At 64.4% G+C, this 20,552-nt stretch overlaps 1 protein-coding gene across 1 annotated transcript in view; it reads left to right on the forward strand.

The window, feature by feature from the left end:
- The window catches only part of PLCH2 (phospholipase C eta 2), a 62,090-nt gene that overhangs the window by 12,310 nt on the left and 29,228 nt on the right, over positions 1-20,552 (forward strand). The gene's annotated exons all lie outside the window — the stretch shown is intronic.

The raw sequence follows: 20,552 nt of genomic DNA on the forward strand, positions 1-20,552 counted from the left end.
CAGCCTCCCTGAGCTGTGCATTCACACCCGTGGCCTCCCTGAGCTGTGTATTCACACCCGTGGCCTCCCTGAGCTGTGTATTCACACCCGTGGCCTCCCTGAGCTGTGTATTCACACCCCCGGCCTCCCTGAGCTGTGTATTCACACCCTCGGCCTCTCTGAGACGCTGCCTCCTACCTGCTAGTTGCTCAGGGCATTGCCCAAGTCTTGGAAGGAGCAGGGTCAGGCTTAGAACCCGGCTCTGACTCCAATGTCTGGTAGGTGGAGGGACAGTCACTCTGAGTCAGGCACTGGCCGAGGCCTCCTGGGCAGACACTGTGTTTTTGGAAGGCAGCACCCTCTGGCTTCTCTTGGCGGGTCAGCAGCTGAATCTCCCAGTGAAGGTGGCTTGGGTGGGGGTGTCACCAAGGCAATGCCCCTGCCTCCTAACCTGGCCCTCCCTGCCACCTGAAAACACTTAGCAAGAGCAGGCTGTGTGCCAGGAGGGCTCTGGGCACCGGAGTTAGCAGTGAGTGGCACAGCTCTGCCCCCAGGGAGGCCCCACCCCAGCCCCACTCGCCATGCAGGTACACCCCCCAGCATAGAGCCCTCTCCACGCGGATGGTCTTGAGGCCGGCTTAATTCCCCTCGTCAGCCTCGTGTGTTCCCAGAGTCTCACTGGCTTTCGATGTCTGCACTTACACAACCCTCGTTCCTCTGGCGCAAACAGTGATTAAATCTGGGCTGTGGCAATGCGCGGTAATAGGTGTCGGCCGGCTCCTCACGCCGGGGCTGCCTCTCGTGGCGGCCGGGGCAACACTCGGTTATTTGGCAGGATTACGCGACGCCCGGGGTGGTCTAGGCTGCTTGCTGAACCACTGCCTTGCAGCGACCGGCCGCTCTTTGTGGAGTGGGCCCTGAAGCCCCCTCCCAGGCGCGGGGGCCTGGTCCCCATCTGGGGGGGAGCTCGGCACGGGCTTTGGGGACTTTTCTCTCTCCATGCACCAGGAGCCCCGCTGGGGCTCAACCACGAGCCGTGCCCTCCGCCGCCTCTCCCAGGGCGGCCTTGCCTTCCCCCTCACGACAAGTTCTACACTAATCGTAACCTCTCTGACTTGTTCCTTCAGTTTTGTTGTTGGAGACACATGGATTTTTAAACGGTTTCCACTCTACCAATGACCACTGAGTAAGCGGTCATCTGAATGTGTGATGGAGTGAACTGAGGAATCGTTTATATACAGAATCCCATCCTCGTGGAAGAACCGACTGGGCAGCATTTGGAGGATGGTTTCAGGCTGGAACCCTGTGACAGGCTGTCCATCCTTGGCACGGTGAGGGGCTGGGTGCTGACGGCCAGGGAGGGGTCCGTGGGCAGCCCCCTGCCGCTCGCTCTCCTCCGGCTCCTTGGTGCTCTGAGTGTGGGGCCTGAACTGGGCCCGGGGCCAAGAACTCTTCCGCCCACAGTGAGGGTGCCCCGGCTGCACGCTCCGGCCCTGCCCTGGCCCCTTCATGCCCTCAGCCCCTCACCTCCTGCTCTGGGGCCAGCCAGAGGAAGGGCTCTGCACCCAGTCAGAGGCCCCCATGGCCCCAGTGGCCCCTGCTCTCCGGGGAAGTGACCTCATCTTTCCTGGGCTTTTCAAAGGCTGTGATGCTCCGGGGGCCCCTCCTCTGCCCACCCCCGCCCAGGGCTCCTCCAAGGAGCTGGGACCACGGCTGCTCTGACTTTCCCCAGCCAGAGGCTCACTGAGGATGGGGCTGCTTCCGGTTTGCTCATCACTCCCTCCCCAGCCCCAAGGGCAGCTCCTAACACACAGCAGTGCTTAATAAACATTGACTGACAGCTCGGGGGTGCGGAACAGGCTGGAGGGAGAGGGGCAAGGAAGGATGACGGGGCACACCCAGGTAGGGGCTGGTGCCGCCTGCAGGCAGAATGAATGGCCCCCTCTGTCCCAGGATGGTGCAGGCCTGGGAGCCCTGCAAGCCTGGGAGCCCAAGGCAGGGGCTGGTTTGTGTGCATATACTTCTAATTTCAAGGATTTTTGTATTTTTAATGGATGCCAGTGGCCAAGTGGCTTCCCATCCCCATGCCCAGGGTGGCACAGGGGTGCAAAGACTGGCGGCTTGGGCATGTGGCCCAGCGCACAGGCCAGTGAGGCTCAAGGGGACACCCCAGTCCTGGGGGGCTGGCCTGGCCTGCTGTGGGGCTGAGGCTGTGGGAAGGGCTGGGGCCAGGTCATAGGCAGCTCCGGACAGACCTCGTCAGGGGCGTTGAGGGGAGGGTGTCCCTAGGTGGCTGGGCTGGTGGCTGTGCGGCTGTGTTTGCCCTGGAATCTGGCCTGCCTGTCTTGGTGCCAGGCTGGCCATGGCTCTGCCTGGCTGCCTGCACGCGGGCGCGGAATCTAGGTCAGGCTAGTGCAGGGAGGCAGGGCCGGGCAGCCAGGGCAGTGCCTTCTCCCGCGGGCTGTATCCAATGAGGCCGCTGCAGCTCCGGGCAGGGCCCTAACCTGAGACCTCGGCCAGGACCCTCCCCGTGGCACCCAGAGCAGGGGCTGGAGGGCTGTCCCGGGGGAGTGGGGAGAGAGGCAAGTGGACGAGTGCTGTGGTTGCGGGTTCCACTGGCGGGGGTGAGTGCGGTCTGTCTGTGTGGGGACCCGGTCCCTGGGCACCTGGGGGCCTGGACATGTGGGTATGGCTACGACCATTCAGGCAGAGCCTTTAGAAGCTCCTCATCCCTCCCGCTGTCTGTGGCTTCCACTGGCCAGCCACCTCATCGTTGCCCAAATCACCCCCGTCTCCGTCTCTTCCCACGGGCCCATCTGCGGTCCCAGGGCTCTGGCCGGATCCCACTTTGTTTTGGGATTGGAGCTGGTCACCACCATCGGGGCCTCAGCTCCCCTCCTGCCCCAGCAACCCTGGGGGATGCTGCGGGGACGATGACCACCCCGGCCAGTGGGACTCCACCTCCCCTGCTGCCCCCTGACTCCACAGACCCCAAATCCAACCATTCCTGCTGTTGTGTCATCTCTGTTGACTCCCTTCTGCCTGGAAATTTACTGATGTTTCTTTCGGAGCCATCTGTTGGTTCCGCTGGGCTTGGGGGGACCAGGAGGCAGGTTCATGCCCTTGTTGGGGGCTGGTCCAGGGTGCTGGGGGCAGTCTGGGGCAGGTGGGAACACCAGGCCTGGAGAGGCAGTCCCTCCCACCTAGGCCTCCTCGTTTGTGGTTCCCTTGGCCGTGCGCCCAGCACTCTGTGCTTCTGCCTGGTTCTGGGGCTTCCTTAGGTCCCACATTCTCGGGGCCATCTGGAACTCGGCCTGCACTGGCCACGCTGTTCGTGGTAGCACCTCACTGCTGCCCTGCACTTCCTCTCGCCCCCACAGGCTGTGGTCACTCCAGGCAACTTTGGTCCGGCTAGGGGGGCCCGTGGTCAGGCCAGGGCAGCCGTGGTTACTTTGGGGCAGCTGTGGTCACTTTGGGGCAGCTGTGGTCAGGCCAAAGCTGCTGTGGTCACTCTGGGGCGGTCTGTGGTCAGGCTGGCTCCCTGTGGTCGTCCTCCCCAGCCAGGCCAAGTGCTGCTCTGTGACCTCAACCCCAGGACTGAGCGCATCACTGGGGGTGACTCCACGTGGGGATCTGGGCCTGGGGAGCAGGGGATCTTTGTATGGCCGACACAGAAGGATGTCTCCTGCCTGGCCCCGTGTGCCACCTGCCTCTCCCTCTCCAGCTGCTTCCCGAGGCAGGAGGTTGCTCAGGCTGTACTGGTGTGTTGAGTGCGTGTCGAGGGTGGTGGGACTGGGTCTGGCCGCCCGTGAGGACCTCCAGAGCGGCTTAATTTCTTAACAGAAGTGGTAACATTTACAGAACTCTTAAACCAGGCACAAAAGTGCACTAAATTGGCTTTGATGTTGAATAATTAATAAAACTTCCCAGGCACGCTGGATGCTGGGCCACGTGTCTCTCCCAGGGGCTGGGCTGTCAGTCCCATCTCATCACCTGAGGAGTCGCCTTTCCTTCTTTAAACAGGCGCTCAGCACTTCTGAGAGGAGACTGAGAGATGCTGTGCGTGGGCTGGGGTGGGCACGGTGCTCACACTCGAGAGGGCAACAGGGGCCAGTGTGGCCGTGGGAGCGGGCCCCCTGGAGGTCTTGGCTCTGCCTCTGCCTGGTTATGAACCCTGGGCAAGATCCCTCTACCTCAGTTTCCCTATCTGAAAAGCAAAGAGGTTGGACCCGGTGGTCTCTGGGGGCCCTTCTAACTCAGACATTCTGAGGTAGCCTCGGAGGAGCGGAATTGGGGACACGCCAGGGGCCCCTCTGCTGTGCCCCATGTCCCCCGGGTGCTGGTGGGCCCACGGTGAAGCCCTGCCCGCGAATGGGCTGCAGCTGCGAATGGCAGTTCATTGCAGCGGGTTATGGGGGAGCGTCTCCTGGAGACGTACGTGGGACGGAAGTCAGAAGCTGGACTCCAAGATGCCCCGTGGAGGCTCCCGAGGGTGTCAATCTGTCTGCTCCACTGCTAGGGGGGCGACATCTCATGGCTTCCTGTCCCCAGAGGTTGTCCAGCAAAGTGGCCGCTGCCTCCCCGCCACTGGGCAGGGCCCAGTGCTCTTGGGTCCCCTCCTCACACAGCAGCCACCAAAGCGGGTATCGACTAGGACCTTTGGTGCAAGGAGGCCTGGCCCCAGCTGGGCCCCCACCTAGTGCCCGCTGCCCCCTCGCTACCCTCCAGACCTTCCTCTCTGGTCCCAGCTGGAGGCTCCAGGTTGGCCAGGCCCCTCAGAACTGCTGATCCTCCCTCAGTTACAGACTGAGCCCAGGGGGGCAGTGAATTCCCACGGTCACATAGACGGAGCAGAGCCAGGACGTGGACTGGGGTCTCCCGATAGCCGGCCAGAGCACTGCCCTACACACTCCTTCTCCTGTCCACAGAGGCGTTCAAAACCCCTGCCCCTCCGTGCCACTTCCTAGAGAATGCTTGGGTCAGTGCCCGGCCAGGCGGTTAGCCCAGAGGACACAGTGCTGGGCTCACACGTGCTGTTTTGCAGTTTGTGAGTGGTGTGACCTCCCTCCCCAGGTGGCTCCCCTGACTGCACGTGGTGCTGCCCACTGGCTGGCAGAGGGCGCTGGGGCTCGGGGCAGCTGGGCTGCAGGCCATCTTGGGTGGGGAGGGGTGGCCAGGGGATGGACAAGGGCAGCCCTGTTCTTTCACGCAGCTCCTCACCTCTCCTCTGCCGTCTCTCTGGCCGTCCCCCTCATGTCTCTGCCCCCCACCCCGTTTCTGGGTCTCCATCGGGGGTCTTCTATCTGTGGCTCTCTTTGGGGCTGTTTTTCCTTTTCAAACATCGTGTTTGTTAGTCTCAATGCAGGCTGTGCGCAGTGGCGCTCCCTGAGCACACACACATGCACACACAGGCCCTTGGGGGTCCTCGCAAGACAAGAGGAGCCCTGGCCTGGTCCTGGCCCAGGTCTCCAGTCCCGCCCTTTCTCCAGCACCCTGCCCTGGACAGGCGCTGCTTAAGTCGTGTTTTGGGGAGATCAGAGGTGTGGTAGATTTCCTGGCTGGACGAGAGCGGGCCTGTGTCACGTCCTTTCAAATAAATCATGAAACTACACGTGGGAAGCAGGCTTCAGGGAGAGACAGGGCACTGGTGGGCAGTGGAGGTCGGGAGCCTGGGTTCTGCCCACTGAGACCCTGGGCAGTCCGTGCGCCTCGGGGCCTCTGTCCAGTCCGTAGAGCAGGGAAGCCCGCTCCAGCCGATGCAGAGCTAGATGGAGGTGCTGTAGGGTCTGGGGTGCACAGACGTGGCGCCCAGCGCAGTGGCAGCATGAGACAAGCTTGTGGAATGAGATGGAATGCGGAGGTGGCCCGGGGCAGCTCTGGGTCCGGAAGCTCAACATGGCGAGGAGCGAAGGGCGTGGCAGTGCCCTGATGTGGTCGTGGTTGTAGGGAGCAGATGGTGGGTGGCTGCCTGCCTGTGTGGAGCCTGGCCCCGCGAACACATGTGCAGTGCTCCCATTGCACAGATGAGGAGACTAAGGCATGGAGGAGGACGAGCTTTGCCCACTTATAGGCCTGGCCGGGAACCCAGGGCTCTGGGCCCAAGGTCCACGCTGGCCCCTGAGTCTTAGGGCACAGTCTTCTCCGGCCTCCTCCTGACGATGCTTGGAAACCAAAGGATCTACCCAGCCGGAGCTCAAGGCCAGGTCCAGGCTCAGAGTGGCCCCTGTCCGGACACACGTTTTAGACCTGGAAGGCGAGGACCCAGTCCCAGGGAGCGGGGTAGGAGGGATGGCGGAGGGATGACAGCTCTGTCCCCAGGGGTGGGGAAGCCCCAGAGCAAAGCCCCCAGGCAGCAGACGCGGGCCTGATCCTGCAGCAGGGGTCCGGGCAAGAGACAGGGAGTCAGCTCAGGCTGCAGAGGGCAGTTGCAGGGTCTGGGAGGGCACAGGGCACGAGGGCAGGAGGCGCCCACCTCAGAAAGGAGGGCTCAGGCAGGGGCCCCACGCCTGCGCCCCTGTCACCTGACCGTATTGTTTCTTCAGTCCCCTCTTCAGACAAGAAGAAAATTAAACTCCTGAGGGCCCGCCAGGCCCTTCTTCCACAATGACGTGCATCCCCACCCACCGCCCGCCAGGCCAAATGCTCTCAAAGACAGAGTTTTGCTTAAAAGCCCAGAAAGGAGATTTAGGAGATCAGACTCTTAAGCAAATTAACATGTGCTGCGGGCGGCTTTTAATCACCGCCTTTAATCGCAGGCCTGACGGAAATCGTCCCCTGCGAGCGGGGGGCGGGGCTGGCGACGCTGATGGATTATTCATTAGAAGCGGAACCTGAGCTCCATCAGGCTTCTCCACGGGGACGGCTCAGGGGCCTTTTGTCCACCCCAGAGGACCAGCTGTGTCCTCCCGGGACCCTGTGGCCCGTAGGACCTCTCCGTGATCCTCACTCTCCAGTCTGGCTGTGATTCTGCTTCTCTCTTTTCCCTTCTTCTTCTCCCTCCGTGCCTCCGTTTCTCCCCTTCTGAGACTGTGGGGCTGCTAGCTCTTCCCCAGAGGGGCCTGTCAAAGCCCTTGTGGGGGTGCTGGGCTGCCCCCTCCTGCTTTTGCTCTCTGGCCTCTGGCCGTCTCTGGCACGTTTCCACTTGGTGCCATTGCTTGGACTGGCCCCATCTTTTTGGCCTGGCAGAGCCCCCCTCAGCCTTCCTGGCTCAGCTGTAGGACCTTTCTGGCCACTGGGGTCTCTGCCAGCCTGGTGGACACAGGCCCAGGGACCCTGACAGTGCTGAGCGAATATGTGACCAGTGTGGATACAACAGAGTCACAGGGTCAGCTCACGAGGGCAAGTCCCCAGAACCCAGGCAGTGGCCGCTCCAACCAAGTGGTCAGGACTGCACGAATGGCAGTGAAGGAAGGAGAGCTGCCCCTTTAAGGGACCACACAGCACAATGGTCCCTGGGACCTTCTCCAGGCAGGATCCAGGGGGTGGTGGTGACAGCTGATGTGGCTCCCCTCCCCCTCCACACCTGGGGGCCTGGCAGAAGGCGGTCACACCTTGGGGTGGCGGCATCTCGGAGGGCCCCAAGGAGCCCTCGGTCCTCTTGCTGGGGCCTGTCACCTGTCTGCTCGTCCCAAACTTGGGCTCCTGCATCCCCATAAACCTCCCCAGGCCACCCTCTGGGCTGTGGGTCAGCCCCCCCAGTCACCAGTCGGGGCTGCAGACAGAAGCAGCAGCTTTCAAAACAGCACCCGAGGGACCAGGGACGGAAATCTCTTCCGTTGATCTGGGAACTGTTGTTTCCCTCAGATGCTGGATGCAGCAGGTCAAACCAGAACACAGCCTGGGAAGAGGCAGGTCCTGTGGGGATCAGGACCGGGCTCTCGGAGACTTTGCTCCCTGCTTGGCCCTGGCAGGACCCTGCCCTTAGGCAGCATGCTGGGGCTGGGGGCTATTCTCCCATACCTCCAACAGCCCCCACCATCCCCCAGACCCCACGGGCTTCGGTGGGACCGTCATTGAGAGACACGTGCGGGGGAGGCAGGGAGGGGGCAGAGGAGGGGCTGGGGCTGCCACCAGGGGCTCCTGGATCCCTGTTGTCATCATCCTGCACACATACCCCTGACCAGGGCAGCCAGTGCAATGTCACCCTCGCCAACCCTGAAGTGCCCAGCCTCCTAGGGAGACCCTTCTGGGATGGGGTGACTTGTCCTAGATCCAGCCCTCAGGGGCTGGGGGGAGGCTGTGTGTAATGATCAGAAGGACCCTGTGGTCGTGGGGGGCTGCCAGCCGGGGTGGGGGGATCGGCCCTCCCCGCTCTGGTAGGAGGGCTGACCTGGAGAGCGGGAGGTCAGGGATGGCTGGGGGGTCGTCCCAGGAGCTCCTGCTGGAGGGGTGGGCACAGCATCGCCCGCCACCCCTCCACCCCGCCCCTACTGCTGGCCTCTGAGCAGCCACTCTCGACCCCCACCCCGGTGCGCTGCGGGCCCCACACCAGCGCGGGCTGCGATGGGTTAAGGCGGGCGGGGCTCCCGAGGGAGGGGCGGTCCTGGCGGTGGCGCGGGCAGCGTTGATCGTGGATCAGGCATGGGCGCAGCGCGGGAGGTCCCCCGGCTCTGCTCCGGCTCAGGGACACGCGGGGCCAGCGCGCTGCCTTGCCCCCCTCGGGCTGCACCAGTAGCAGTGCCTGCGGGCCATGGAAGAGCCTGGGGACCCCAGCGGGCTCAGCCAGGACCAAGGTAAGGGGGCAGAAGGGGCTGGAGGACGGAGGCTGTGACCACCCCTGCGGGGAGCCCAGGGCGGGTGCTGAGCTGCTATTGGTGACCCACTGACCCCACATAGGCAGTGCTTGACCCCCTCTCCCAGGGGTCTCTGGGACCACCCCGTTTCCCCCACCCGCACATTCCCCCGTCCCCTGCACCATCTCCTGCCCCCCGCGAAGGGTGGAGACAATCCCGAAGGATGGTGGGAGGAGGTGCCCCGGCCAAGCCGAGCCGGCATAGAGCTCTGACCCCCAGCCTGCCCCCAGCAACACCAGCCTCGGTGTGGGGGTCATATCTGGGGTGTCCTGGCCTGTCCAACCCCACCCGCCCCGCTCATCCAGGGTGGTGGTGGGGTGGCCGTCAGTGTCGGGCAGCACCATGGACAGGGCAACGGCTGCGTTTCTCTGAGGGGCCGGCAGCTGTTTGCTCTCAGGTTCTGGCCCTGGCACCCAGGGTGGGAGATTTCTTGCTCGGAATTTTCATGCTGTCCTGACCTGGGGGGCTGGGCACTGCCGTGGGAAGACAGCACAGATCAGCAGGGATGGCAGGAGCCCTCCCAGGCTGCCCGGGCTCCCTGGCCCCAAGGAGTTTGGGCACAAGAAGGGGCCGGGTGCCTGGTGTCGGGGCCCGTCCTGCAGGGACCGGAGCGGGCAGAGCTTCTCCCAGGCAGGGTCTCTGTCTGCTCCCAACGCAGCACTTGCTCTGGGCCGGGGGTGGGGAGAGTCCAAAAGGGACTCTTGGGAAGTAGGGGTGACTTGGGCCAGACAGCAAGAGAACTTCCTGAGTAAGGGCTGGGATTCCAAGGAGAGTAGGAGCTTGCCTTCTGGCAACTTGTTTGGATCCTGGTTGTTCTGGACCCAATTTGTTCTGCCCTCTGGTGGGCATGGACACAGGGGAGGGACGGGGGAGCCTTGGAGAGCACGTGTAGGGAGCAGGGGCATCGTTGCTGGGCGGACTGAAGATGGGTCCCTGGTGGTGCCTCTGAGGAGCTGTGTGACCACCGACCCTGTCTGAGCCTCTCGTGGAAGAGTGGGACAGCCTGGGGTCACCTTCGTAGGGCAGCGGTGAGCAGAGTGTGCCTGGCCCGTGTGGCTGCTCCAGGAACGCCTGTTCTCTCCTGCCCTCCCCTCCCCGGCTGAGATGCCCTTTATGAATGGAGGACAGTGTGGCAGGTGTAGATGGGCTGGTGGTGCAGACACTCCCTGCTTGGCTGTGTGTTTGGGTCACCCCCAGGTGTCACCACTCCCTGGCCGCAGCCCCCACCCGAGTGCGGGGCAGGGCTCCCATGGGTGAGTGGTCCCTGGGGAGGGCCTGGCCCAGCACGTTCCTGCCTGTCTGGCCTGCAGAGAGCTCCGTGGAATCAATAGCCCTGGGCTGGCCCAGCCTCAGTGAGGACCCCTGGGTACAGGAAACCTACCTGCTGGCCGCATAGGGACTAGCTGCTGCCATGTGGCCCCAAGGCCCCAGGGTCCAGGGAGACCCGACACACCCAGGGTCTGCAGCCAGCGAGGGGAGAGCTCTGGTCTTGGGAGGGGAGTGGGGTGGGCAGCGGCAGAGCAGCTGTGAGCTCACCCCCTGTGCCCCCGTGTTCTGGGCTGAGGGCTCGGCCAGTCTTGAGGGAGGGGACATGTCACGTGGCCCTTATCTGCTGGGACAAGCATGCCTGCGGCCCCTCCCGGGGAGAGAACAGTCTCAAATGTGCAGCTGAGGACAGAGCAGATGGACTGGAGTCTTGGGTCCGGCCCTCCATCTGCACAGCTAATGAGCTGATGACGACGGTCTCTCTGCTCCTGGCACCTTTCTCCCGGGAAGCCAGTGGATGGCCCCTGCTGGGAAGGGCCCTCTCCCGGGGCAGGGTGTGTGTGTGTGGGGGTGAACGGGGCCCTCTCTGGTGCCGAGGCCAGGGCTTCACACGGGGAGGGCATCGAGGAGGGAGATGAGTAATCGGAAGTGCCAGTTTCTTCCCAGGACTTTGCTTCCAGCTCGGCATACGTGGGCTCCGGCCGGCTGGACAGACTTCCTGTGTGGGCAAGGCCGGTGGGCGTGGGCCTCCTGGGTGATGTGACGGACACCCTCCCAGGACAGAGTGTTTTCTCTGGCTCCTGGGAAGCTGTGGGGAAAGGAAGTCTCCCACCTGGGCAGCCCCTGACCAGGACCTCCACAGCAGCCAGGGGCAGCATGCATGCCCTGGAAGACCCAGGATGGAGCTTTGTGTGCTGGATGGTCGGCCAAGGGAGAAGTAAGCTGCTCTGAGAGTCATTTGCTCAAGCAGCACTGGGGGCCTGTGGACCCCCTCAAGCTCTGTGTCCCGAGAGTGGGGGACCCAGGTGGGGTGCCTGAGGACAGCTCCATCAGCAGGCAGGTCTTTAGGAGCCACCGACTCAGAAACAGTGGGCCACACTGCCGTGGGGTCCCCTCAGCCTGCTCAGATCCGGAGACCACAGGCATGCTGCCAAGTGACCCAGGGTGGTCTTGATTTCACGTTGATCGGGAGCCAGCCTGGCCGAGGCAGGCTCTGGCCCCCCTTCAGCTGACCTGTTTCCTTCGGAAACTCTCCCTGGGGTTCAGGCCCCTGCGCTGGAGCTGACTACAGGCTGGGGTTCGGGTGGCTCCTCTGGAGCCCCCTCCCGGGTCAGCGGTGGGCGCCTGGGGGACGGCATGGAGGGTAGTCAGGGTGAGACCTGGGAAGGGCCCACCTGGCCCCACAGGGCAGGAGGCAGGGACGGGCAGCCGGCCCAGCCTCCAGGCAGGAGCGGGGTGGAGTTTTCCACATCATGCACGAGATGTGGGAAACTTTAGGAAGTCAATCCTGGAGGGCCTGGCCCCACTCGGGAACATCCTCTCAGTGCCTGTGGCCCTAGGGCTCTCGAGGAAGCTGCCTCCTGGCTCTGAGGTGGCCCTGGCGGGAAGGAGGGCTGGGCCCAGGATGGATCCGCCGGCTCAGCCTTCTTTTGTTTCCTGTCTCCTCCATGGCTCTGTGCCCGCTCTGCCCGGCGGCCGTCCAGCCCTGCCAGCTGCTGCCCAGCCTCCCCCGTGGCCTGGGTGGGTATGGGTGGGGGCAGGGCCGGCTCTGCCAGTGCACAAAGACCCCTCCCTCGAGGCGGCTGCCCCTTCTCTCACCCTGCAGGAGTTTCCTGTCTTCCCAACAGGCAGGCTGCGCTCCATCTGGTGACTTTTCAGGAAAGTGCCCCCACTCCCCGTGCCGCTGCTGTGAGCCTCTCTCTCCCTCTTTAGCTGCTCCCTGGGGGCTCCCTGGGGCCATGTCCCCGTCCCTGAGGTAGGCCAGGTACCTGCCTCCAGGAAGCTCTGGTCAAGGTGGTGCCCGTTGGCCCTCCCAGCCTCTGCTCAGTGAGCTCGTGGGAAGTGAGCCTGGAGCCAGGACGGGAGCCCCGGCACGTGATCCAGGGGCACTCGTGGGAGCAAGAGGCTGTGCACGGCTGTTAATAGCTATTAATAGCTTCCTTTCCCGCAGGACTATTGAGTGTGATTAATGCACCGCTGTGGCTGTGCTGGGACCACCGGGGTGGCCAGGGGGCAGGAGGGGAGGGACCCTGGCTGAGGCTGGGACTTGCCCTGCCTGGGTTCGAGGAGGTGCCGGGCTCTGCTGGGTGGGGAGAGGAAGGTCAGATGTTGAGACCCTGCTGTGCCGAAGACCCCAGGCCCCAGTGGCACTCGGCAGGCTCCGTGATAGCGTGGGGGCCCACTGCATGGGAAGAGGCTTCTCGAGGAGGAGGGTTCCTGGCGCTGGATACCCCCAGCCTCTGAGAATGTCCCATCCACTCATGCCCACTGCCACAGGGGCTGGGACAGCTGTAAATGGCTGTGACCATCACGAATGCTTCTGTCTCATCACTACCTGTTGGATGACGTACAGAAAGGTCTTACTGGGCCTCCCTCAGGCCAATCCTCCAGGAGCTCAGGCCATCAGCTGGGGATGGGCCAGGCTGCTGCCGTCCCACCCAGAGCCCGAGTGCCCAGGGGACTCTGGGGAGGTGGGAGGTGCAGGCCTGGGGCTGGTCAGTGGAGAAAGTGTGACTGGCCATCGGAGTCTGTTCCCACCCTCTAGGACACTCGTGGTCCCTGGCTCCCTGGGGTCTGAGTGCACAGGCCAGGAAAGGGCGGGGTGGCCAGAAGCAGCCAAGGGGGAGAGCAAAGTCTGCCCTCCTCCCCCTGCCCCTGGGCTCCTCTGGCCCTCCTCGCTGTGGAGCTGGGCATCGCTTGGTGAAGTGGTGGGGCCAGGCACCCCCCCAACGAAGCTCGTGTTGCTCGCTGGAAGCCCAAGCTGCCTGCCCCATGGAGAGGGCCGTGGGAGGAGAAGGGCACATCCTGGCGAGCGGAGCCTCTGGTGTAGACTTTTCTCTCCCACTGCTCCCCCGGCCCCAGCCCCCCCACCCCCCACCCCCACCCCTACCCCCCACCCAGGCTTGTCTGGGCCAGCCCCAGGCCTTACTGACCCGGCCAAATGACCCCCAGGCACCACTGCCCTCGTGTGACCCTTGAGCCAGCCCTGGCTCCGTGACCCCCGGGCGCCCAGCACAGCCACCCTGGGGTCCTGCCTTGGGGGGAGGGGGTTGAGGGCTCCGAGTCACACTCCTTGATAAAATAAAAATAGTTGGGGAGGAGGCGCCCAGACGTGGGGATGAGCTGCTTCTCAGACGTTGAAATAATCTCCACCATATGTGTGTGGGCCTGTCCCTCCCTCCTCTGAGGCGCTGGCCAGGGGCTGGGCTGGTCCCCCGTGGGGGGCCCCCGGGGGGGGCACCCCGTGGGTGCGCCGGAGCCCGACGCAGCGGCTGGGGCAGGATGGCCTCTTCTTGCTTCCTCTTGTCCACCCAAGTGCAGTCTGAGCGCCTACTGCATGTTGAGCTGGGCCAGCAGCAGAGCCAAGATGCAGTGCGGAGAGGCGGGAACTCAGGGCTGCCGGGGAGGCGGGTGGGGGCTGAGGACCCCGTGGGGGGCTGTGGCAGGGACAGGGCCAGAGGAGCCTCGGGCCCCACATGTCCCACTGCTGCTGACCGTTCTAAGTACAGTGGACATGGGGAGGGCCTTCAAAAAGGCAAAGAAGTATTGGAGGAGGAACGGGCTGGAGGCAGATGAGCAGGGCCGGGTCAGAGGGTCCCGCCTGGAGTCCAGGGCCAGCACCCTGCAGGGAGTGGGGATGTGCCGCACGCCAGGCTCATGCGTGTTTGCTCAGTGACGGGGCCAGTGAGCAGGGCGTGTACGCATGCCTGCGCCCCACTTGTGGGAGGGGCGTTTCCGCACCTCCAGGGTCTGCCTGTGTGTGTGTTCTCGCGCCGGGAAGCCTGTGGGTGTAATTTGTGGGTTTTGTAGGAAGATTAAATTGATTTTCCAGCCTCCCCGGGGAGAGGCGGAGATACTGACTGCTGCTGGCCTCTTGTTGCCGGCCGTGTTAGGACAAGATCCATCTCTGCCACAGAACAAAATTAAACCAGCGCTGCCCAGCTTCTGACAGCGAGGGCTCTTCCTCCCTGGAGTAGCTGCCGCCCGTGTCCTGCGGCCACCGCCGTCCTCTGCAGGGCTTAAGGAAGAGAGGAGCGAGGGGCTGGAGGCGCCTTCTGACAGATGGGGGAACTGAGATGGGTGAAGACCACCTGAGGACTCTGCTTCCTGGCACCTGCCAAGGCCAGGCCATCTAGGTCAGCGGTTCAGCCACTGTGCAGGGGCCAAGCCGAGGAGAGTCACGGGCATCTCCACTCTGGGGTGTTGGTGTGGGGTTGAGGGCACTGCAGGCTCTTCCTGTGCCCTCTCCCCACCTCGGGAGGTGGCCCTGCCCATCTGTGTCTGAGCTGGGCACGTCTGTGTGCCAGGCTCCTCTAGGACCTCAGCTGGAGGTGTAGGCGCTTCCTGGAGATGGCTGAGCCCTAGAGAGCTGGACGGCCATGGCAATGCCAGTGATGGCTGTGCCAGGCGCTGGCTCCATGCCACCTCCCAGATCTGGCTTGGTGGCCTTGGCACGGGGGTCCAGCCAGTGCTCATCCCCACTCCAGTGCCTGGTGTGGGCCAGTCCTGGCTGGTGCAGGGACAGAACAGGACAGGACTGGGGAGGGGGCCTGCCCAGGAGCGCCCAGAGGTGCTCACACAGTGTGCAGACGAGTGCGCATGGACCTGTCAGGCAGCCTCGAGGCAGCCACAAGGAGCCTTGAAGGAATAACTGGGTCACAAGGACCAGAGAGAGGAGAGTGCCCCGGGGTGTGTGGGCAGGCGTGAGGAGGAGGGGCTGGAGAGCAGCGGATGGGGGCCAGGTTCCCCTCTCCCTGACAGAGCCCTCCTGCCCCTTCCTGACCAGGGCTGCCGGCCCCCCATTCGGGCCGCTGGGCGCGGGGTGGTCCTGGTGCAGGGCTAGCTTCCTGCATGGGCCCGTTGGTCAGGTGTGGGACTGGTGCGAGGGCCCAGAGGCCAGGTGTGGCGGCTTCACTCCCACCTGAGCCCCTGCGGGGCTGGTGGGTGCAGCTGTCTCAGCAGCTGCATCAGGTGTCCAGGCTCAAGGCCGGGGCAGGAGCAGGGAGGGTGTGGACCATGGTTGGGGCCTGGGGTCTTGTTTGTCAGTCTCCCCCTGGGCACTCAGGGCTCTGGGGCCCAGGCCAGGGCAGGCAGGGTGAGAGCGGGGCCCTGGGCAGTGAGGGGAGTGCACCAGATGGGGGATGCACTAGCCTACCTGTGTGGGGGTGCGTGAGCCCGGCCCAAGTGTGAAAGGCTCCCCAGGGGCCCATCTGTGACCCCATGGAGGGGTGGGGTAGGGGACTGGGCCCTGCTCCCTCCAGGCCTGGCCAGGTCTGCTCTCGGCCAGCACCTGGGGGGGGGGTTCCTCAGGTCCCGGAACGTGGGCCCCCAGTGTGACTCTGAGGGAGTGGAGGGCTCGTCTGGTGACCATGTGTGGACGTGGGGTCCTGGCTGGCATTGCCTGCCTGGCACCTTTGGAGAGCCCGGGGGGGTGGCAGGCGGAATGCCCCTGCCCCGTTCTGGGCGGCTGAGCCTCCCTTTGCTGAGGCCCGTGGCTGCCCACAGCTGCACCAGAAGTGGAGATGGGAGCCGGGGGGCAGTGGGAAGGGAGGGGCCCCGCGCCTCATGGTTTGTGGGTCTGAGCCATCGGGTTTGGGGCCCGTCCTGGGTTCAAGCCCAGCTTGGCAGTCACCTGGGGCCTTTGTATGCATCCAGCAAGCTCAGCTGCTCTGTGGGGGTGACACAGCCGCCCCCAGGGCTGGACGCTCCCCTGTGGTGTCCTGCAGCCCTGGGGCACCCCGGCTTTGCACAGCGGCTGAAGTTCTGCACTGACCTGTCCCATGGAGTGTCAGAGGTGAGGTCAGGGTCATCCGGGTCCTCCGGGTAGTGGAGGGGCCTCCCTAGCGGAGCCCTGCGTCAGGCCAGATTAGCTGGACCTTCGTCCGCCTGGCTGGGGGAAGATTACAGCCCAGGGCAGCTGAGGAGGACTCAGAGAGTCTGGGTGCAGGGGCCGGGCCCATGCAGTCTGTGCCCCTCCTAGAAGCCCTGCCCGGGCATATGGGGCATCCACGTGCCCTGACTGATGGCAGGAGACGGTTGACCCACTAGTGGCTGAGAGCCCAAGGGCATGATTCGAGGATGGCAGGGGGAGGCTTTGGGAGGTGGGTGGGAGGCAAGGGCAGCCCCCCAAACTGGGGTCCGGTGCAGGGGAGGAAAGAACAGGTGTGACCAGTGTAACGTGGGTTGGAGGAGCCGCGTGCTTTGGGCAGGAAGGAATGGCCCAGAGTTGTGGAGGACTGGCTGATGGAATGGGGGGCAATGACCACAGCAGGCAAGGAGGGGTGAGAGTATCACAGGGCCCAGGACACGAGGTGTGGACTATGGGGCCTTGTCCAGGCCGATCCCTCAGCCCCGCCCCCGGCCCCACTCTGGTCCTGATGCTCCCCAGCTTTCTGGTTCCCCTTTCCCCAGACCCCCTGCACAAGCAGCGATGCTGTCAGCGGCTCCAGCAGCCCCGTCTTCCTGAGGATGCCCGGGACTCGTTCCCCTTTCCCATCCTAGAGGCTGATGGCTTCCTAGTCTAATTCCATGCAGAACTGCCTCCTGCAAGGGACTGAGTCAGTGCCTTTTTGGCAAAGGGTTCTGGCATTTGGCTTTGAGTCGATTACCTTGGATCTAGCTAGGTGGGGCCCTGGTTATCTGTGGTCAGGCCAGGATGCCCATCACTATCTCCTCACAGCCTGCAGCCTCCCACCCTTGCAAACCTTGGACTTAGCAGCTGTACCAGGCTGTTTGGCCTCTGGTGCCTCTTGTCCTCGGCTCTGTGCCCCCGGCCCCAGCTCCTCCCCTCTGTGCTGGGGAGGGAAGGGTGGCTGCCCCTGTCTCAGCACAGCCCAGAAGCGGTGGGATTTATGGCAATGAGGACAGAGGACTTTCAAGGGCAGCCCAGCACTGCCTCAGGCTGCCCCTGACCCAGGGACCCATGCTGGCCCTGCCGTGCCTGGGCAGTTGGCACAAGGTGGGCTGTGGGATCTTGGGCCCAGTGGCAGGAGCACCCTGGGGCCCTCGGAACCAGGCCCCAGTCCTCACCACAGCTGTGACTGTGGGGTGGGGTTCTGCCCCTTGGGCCTTGTGCCACCCCTTGGCCAGGCTGGCCTGCCCTGGCCTGGTGGCCCCTGGACCATGAGAGGCGGCCGTGCCATCTTCTCTGTCTCTCCTGCTTGCCTGCTCCTCCTCAGAGTGCGGTCGGCTCCTCTGGCTCGCTGCCCCAAGGACTGCCCTAGTCTGGGCCTTAGCTGGTGTGGCTGTGACTGGGCCTGTGTCCAGTCAGCAGGCAAGCAGGCAGGTCCTCCCCAGGCCCGACTCTCCTCCCCCAGGCCAGGTCAGTCATGAGGAGGGCAGCGGCTGGGACCAGCCGAGCCTCCAGGGGCAGAATGCAGCGATGAATGCAGCCATGCAGTGGGCCGCCTCCTCCTGGAAAAGGCAAGCTGGGGGGCTGGTCCCTGGGGACCGCAGCTGCACTGCTAGGGGCCTGGAGCTGGACGAGAGAGATGGTATGCTGGGCCCAGGCTCGGGGGACCCGCACCCTCCAGCTGGTGCTGGAAGTCGCAGCACAAAGGGGCCCCATGTGCCCCGGGGCCTCCCTGGGCCAGACAGGCCTGGCAGGCAGCCTCGCTCCAACTCGGCTCACCATCTCCAGCCCACAGAGGCCTGGGTGCTGGGGGACAAGAGGCTGCTGCTTCTTTCCCACTTCTGGGCTCCCCGGGACTGCGGGAATCCGCTTGGGGCTCCCCGTGGGTACAAGAGATGTGGCGTTGAGAGTAGGGTCTTGTCCTGGGGCTCGGGCTGGGATGGAGAATGGGCAGCAGCCTTGGACATCCAGCGTGGGGAGGATGGTGGGGAGACCGCTCTCGCAGGGCCTGAGAGTGCGCCCTGGGGGTCGTCCCATGGGAACCATCACCCCAGGCCTCCCTGCTGTGTTCTGTGGGTCCCGGGGGGCCTCTAGTCTCTCCTGCCTGTCATTACTCAGCCAGGATGTGGGGGCTGGTAGCCTGGGGCCTCCTGCCCGGTCCCCTCCTGGGCCCCAGCTGGGGGTTTCCTTGGCCTAAATCCTCTGGCCAGCTGGGCTGGATCCAGGCTGGATTAGCGCAGGGGATTGGGCAAAGGACGGGCGGGGCGGGCAGAGGCACTGCGGCTCCCCACCCCCAGACCCCGCGACACTTCTTCTTCGGGGCCCCTCCATGGCCTGGCGGGTGGGTGGGCTGGCCTAGGGCTGTCTGGGACAACAGGTGATCGTCGGGCCAATGCCAGAGGCATCTGGGAGCAGCCCTGCAGGGGCCTTGGGGGGCTCTGAGGGGGAGGAGGAAGAAGTGGAGGAGAGAAGGGGGCGTGGTGGAGCCCCTGCGCCGCCCACCACCGCCTGACCTGCTGCTGAGGCAGAGTGGGGGCGCTGGCCCTCTCTGGGCTCTGTGAGCCCACCCCTGGCCATCGTCTGGGCATGTCTATCCCCTGGCCATCTACCCCCAGCCGGACGAAGGGAACGGTGGCCTGCCTGGTGGAAGCCCTTCTCTGGGTCGGAGGGAGCGTGGCCGTGTCCCCGAGTCGGCAGCTTGGCCCACTAGGTAAGGGGGCAGGCCTGCTGGCCATCAGGGGCCTCCCTGGCCAGAGCCTCGCCCAGCCGCTGGGGCTGGAAGGATGAGGACTGCTCCTGGAGGTGTGAACAGTCTGGGGGCTCCCACTCCACCCCTGTGCAAACCTGTAACTCTCACCCCCTTGAGTCTCCCTCTGGGGGTCATGGGGCTCCAACAGCATCTCCCCGTCTACCTTGTTGACTGCCCCCCTCGGGGCCTGCAGGCTGAACCCCAGGTGGCAGCAGGGAAGGTGGGGGTGCACGAGTTAGGGGCTGAGGAGCTGGGGGCAGGGCCCTGGAGGATGTGCTTGCTGGGCACTCCGGTGGCTCTGAAGCTTTCACTGAGGGGTCCCTGGCACTTTGGGGGGTGACAGCACCTTCAGCCCAGGTGGAGTGGGGCTGGCGTGTGGTGCCAGACACGACGGCCCTTAGAGCCAGGGAGAGTGCCCCTCACCGCTATGAGACTCGGATGGGGAGAACAGAGCCTGTCCAGCAGGGGATGGGGGGTGGAGGGTCTGTCTTGGTGGGGCCAGCCCACAGAAGGCCCCGTGCAGGGCTGTCCACCCCACTCGGTCTCTGCTCCAGCTGGCAGACAGGGCCTGGTCTAGACACCACCTTCCAGAACCGTGTTCTAGGCCTCTGGGGCCTATCCCCGTCCCCATCTCGTGTCTCACCCCTCCTACCTGCTACCTGCATCCCAGCAGCCCCACCAGTGTCCTCGCGTCCCACTGTCCACCGTGGAGCCCAGCCTCCCTGTGTGCCCTCCCCCCGACACCTGTGTTCAGGGTCAGAGATTGGCTTCCTCCAAGAAGTCCTCACTGGTTGGTCCCCTCGGGCTGACACTGCCCATGGGCCTCCGCAAACCACCTGAGGGTCCCTCACTGGGTGGACCTCGTGGGGTTTAATTACTCAGTGCTTCAGCAGATGGCGCCTGTTGGGTCCCACGCTTTTTGTAAGCAGGCGTGAAGGGTCCAAAGGGGGCCAGGACTGACCTGTCCTGGAGCTCACAGCCTCCCCAACCCTAGGGAGCTGCTATCCTGGTCGGCAACCCCGTTCCCTGGGACCTGGGAGACATGCAAGGTGCAGACAGGAGGCCAAGTGGACGGAGGAGGGGAGAGAAGGAGAGGGATGGGGTGCGGAGAGGCAGGTGGACCCCGTGGGGGAAGAGTTTGGGTTCTGGAGCTCAAATCTGGCCCTGTACCATCCCAGATCTGCACCCTTGTGTTCACGGAGCCTCCCTCCGTGGCCTCTGGGGTAGACGTGAGTGGTGCCATCCTTATTGCGCGTAGAAGGAGGGCGACTTTCCTGAAGATGCCACAGGAAGGCGGTGCAGGTGCTCAGGAGTGAGACCTTCTGCTCTCAGGAGTTCCTGTGGCTGGGCCAGCAGCCAGGCTGGGTGTCGTGGGGGTGGCTGCCTGCCTGCTGCCCGTGGGGCCTGCCCTGTGCCTGGCACAGAGGCTTGTTGCACAGCAGCTCAGCCACCGTGCCCCTGTGTCCTCTCGTGTGTCACAGCCTTTGGGGCAGGTCATGGTGGTCGCTGGGTCTGGTCCAGTTGGTGGAGGGTGGGATGGGCAGGCAGCTAGATGGGGACAGAGTTGGGGAATAGCAGGGTCCTGTCTGCGACCTCGCCTGGCTGTCAGGCTCCAAGAGCACAGAGAGGGGGGCAGGAGCCTGGCCAGGCAGAATTGGTCTGTTTCTCTGTGTGGATTCTGGCCCTTGAGCAGGGT

The sequence above is a fragment of the Diceros bicornis genome, chromosome 13 (genome assembly GCF_020826845.1).
Source record: "Diceros bicornis minor isolate mBicDic1 chromosome 13, mDicBic1.mat.cur, whole genome shotgun sequence".
NCBI classification, from domain to species: Eukaryota; Metazoa; Chordata; class Mammalia; order Perissodactyla; family Rhinocerotidae; genus Diceros; species Diceros bicornis.